General features: G+C 44.0%; 1 pseudogene; it reads right to left on the bottom strand.

The window, feature by feature from the left end:
• Positions 1 to 467: 467 nt before the first annotated feature.
• LOC104996850 overlaps positions 468 to 3,459 on the bottom strand; it is a 7,545-nt pseudogene continuing 4,553 nt past the window's right edge.

The following is a 3,459-nucleotide window of genomic DNA, read 5'->3' as shown; positions in this document are numbered from 1 at the left end:
CAGAGAATCTCTGTCTCTGCAAATGGCAAAATCTCATTCCTTGTTATGGCTGAATAATATTCCATGTGTATATATGTGCCACATCTTTTTTATCCATTCCTCTGTTGATGGACACTTAGGTTGCTTCCATGTTCTGGCTACTGTATATAGTGCTACAATAAACATTGAGAAGCATGTATGTTTTAGAATCATGGTTTCCTCCATGTATATGCCCAGGAGTAGGATTGCTGGGTCATGCAGAATCTAGAAAAATGGTAGTTGTTGCTGTTCAGTCTCTCAGTTGTGTCTAACTCTGCAACCCCATCGACTGCAGCACGCCATGCCTCCCTGTCCTTAACCATCTCCCAGAAATTGTTCAAATCCATGTCCATTGAGTCAGTGATGCCATCCAACCATCTCCTCTGTCATCCCCTTCTCCTCCTGTCTTCAATCTTTCCCAGCATCAAGGTTTCTAATGAGTTGGCTCTTCACATTGGGTGTCCAAAAATATTGGTAGAGATGAACCTATATAAATCTTTTCTGTCAGAGAGCTCAATATTAAGTACTCTACACCAGGGTTTTGTTCTCTGTTTTCTTCTCCTCTTAGGTGCAGTGAACTTTGTTTCACTAAAACTTTTGTTCCCCTCATCCTCTTCTGTAACCACAGGCATACTCAGACTTAAAGATTTATCTTCCTTATGCGTGTCACCTCTGGCTCTGGAAGACACTTCCACTTCCTGCTGGTTTCAACGTTTCTTTGTTTCTTCTTTTCCTAGTTGCTTTGGTTTGTACTTGACCAGGTGCAGAATCAGAGTCAGAAAAGTCAACTTTGACCTGATGGTGACTTTTTGATCTCAATGCCTGAACAACTGAAAACACCTTTGATTTTATTTTCGTTAACGATGCTGCCCTTTCACATCTCTCTGATTGTTGTGAATTTCTCTCACTCTTTTCTTCTCCATCTTTAACTTTCAGTTTTAAGGGTGGATTCTTTCTGTCTTTGTGCCACTGCTGATGTTCCAAAGCTATGTTCTTGATATTATTAAAAAATCATCCTTTATCAAGTTGAGGGATTTTTCCGGATTGGGCTTGTCAGCTGAAATTACATGTTTAATTCTCTGATAATGGTCATGAACATTCATCATTTCCTCTAATACATCATAAGTGATAAGTTTCATTATCAATCATTTGGGTCCTTAAATTCTTCAGTAATTCAGCCCGTTGGATTTTTTCTTCATTCTGTATGACGGGAATTTAAGCATTGCTGTAAAGTGAAATGCTCTGTCTAGTCATAGCTTCCAAAAAAAATATAAGCTGCCTCAAAATGTTGTACATTTATCAAATCTTGCTGAAATTTTAAAATTTCATCCCAATCCTTCAGACACAGTTGGGTGTTATATAATCCATATAGCAGAATCAAAATACCAGTTCTGATCTGGATGGTGTACGGAGGTAAAAAATATCGCCAAGCCAAAGCCAAAGCTTCTTTTGCAGACGTGCTCTTTTCTAAATTTCTCATTCTACCGCAGAAGATGGTTCCAAACTTCACACTCCTCCAGAGCTCAGAGAAGTCCTCGAAGTGCACACTATCCATCTCCTGGAAACAGCTGAGCAGTGGCTCAAAGTCATCCTTCAAGCCTACAGGAGCCCCCACGTCTGCAAAAGAAGCACGCCATGTGCAGTCCAGCTGCCGGCGGTAGCCGAGGAGGAAGCTAAGTATTTAGTAATACCTTTTGTATTAATCAGAAGGGAAGTATGAAAAATGAACTATTAAGTAATAATAAAAAGGAAGAGAGATTCTTCCCACTATCATTTTTTTGGAAGTAGTGAGTTTCCATCAAGACAAGGAGTGAATTATAATCAAAGTGAATTATAATCAAGGTCATTTCCTGTCTAGAGAGTCCTCATTGACTTGTCTCATCTCATTTATGACATTTGTTCTGTCCATCTCAGTTCTTCAGAGTCTGTTTTTTTTTTTTTTGCCATGCCACACCCTTTTGGGATCTTAGTTCCCTGACCAGGGATCAAACCTGGGCCCTCAGCAGCGGAAGCACATGGTCCTAACCTCCAGGCCACCAAAGTAGTCTCCACAATCTGTCTTCAAAACAAGAAATCAGTGACTTCTAACAAGGAGGAGTAATCCACCCCCCCTGCCACAAGTTAGGGGGTCTCCCATTTTGTCTCACTATTCAGTGTCATCACTTTCCTTCAGCCTAATGATATTGAAAAAAGGGGGGGAATATGGCAGATTGAATGGGTGTTTTATCTCCTCTCCTCCCCAAGTCCCATTCAAATGACCACAGAGTTATATTTTTAAAGGTCTAACTCCCCAAGGATAAAGATCAGCTGGAAACAGTAGTAGATGAGACTGAATCCACAAAATGTGGGAACGAAAAGTGGACAGGTGAGTGGCCAGAAGAGGACTGAGGCAGGGGGACTCCAGGAAGAACAACGTGAAGAAGGAAGTGGGGCTGGTGGATACAATTACGGCCTGGGAGATTCCCCCCAGTAGGGGAGAAAGCCACTGGCCTGCACAGCCCCCTCGTCACCCATCTGACCAGCTGCAGGAGAGCTGACCTCGGCTCCACTGACCTTACTGCACTCTGTCACCAGCTTCCCAGCAGTGTCTCCTCCTGGGTCTTGTCATCACTCAGACCTGCTCCACATCCGGAGACTTCCTGCTGGGGTGCCTCTCCCGAGGCCTGCTGGCAGCTTGCACCCATGGAACCTGCTCTTCCTCCACATCTGGAGCTCCTGCTCCCAAACCTGTCTGGTCCTCCCATCCCATCATCACCCTCCCCTGGAGGCCATCGCCTGCCACTCCTCTCGTTTGGAATAAGACACTGTGGTTAAAGACATGATGAGTTCATCATCACTTCAGTTCAGTCCAGTCCAGTCACTCAGTCATGTCCGACTCTGCAACCTCATGAATCGCAGCACGCCAGGCCTCCCTGTCCATCACCAACTCCCGGAGTTCACTCAAACTCACATCCATCGAGTCGGTGATGCCATCCAGCCATCTCACCCTCTGTCATCCCCTTCTCCTCCTGCCCCCAATCCCTCCCAGCATCAGGGTCTTTTCCAATGAGTCAACTCTTCGTATCAGGTGGCCAAAGTATTGGAGTTTCAGCTTTAGCATTAGTCCTTCCAATGAACACCCAGGACTGATCTCCTTTAGGATGGACTGGTTGGATCTCCTCGCAGTCCAAGGACTCTCAAGAGTCTTCTACAATACCACAATTCAAAAGCATCAATTCTTTGGCGCTCAGCTTTCTTCACAGTCTGACTCTCGCATCCATACATGACCACTGGAAAAACCATAGCCTTGACTAGACAAAACTTTGTTGGCAAAGTAATGTCTCTGCTTTTTAATATGCTATCTTGGTTGGTCATAATTTTCCTTCCAAGGAGTAAGCGTCTTTTAATTTCATGGCTGCAGTCACCATCTGCAGTGATTTTGGAGCCCAGAAAAAAAAAGTC

The sequence above is a fragment of the Bison bison genome, unplaced genomic scaffold, assembly GCF_000754665.1.
Source record: "Bison bison bison isolate TAMUID 2011002044 unplaced genomic scaffold, Bison_UMD1.0 scf7180017864299, whole genome shotgun sequence".
Taxonomy (NCBI): Eukaryota; Metazoa; Chordata; class Mammalia; order Artiodactyla; family Bovidae; genus Bison; species Bison bison.
This window is presented reverse-complemented; position numbering and strand designations above follow the sequence as displayed.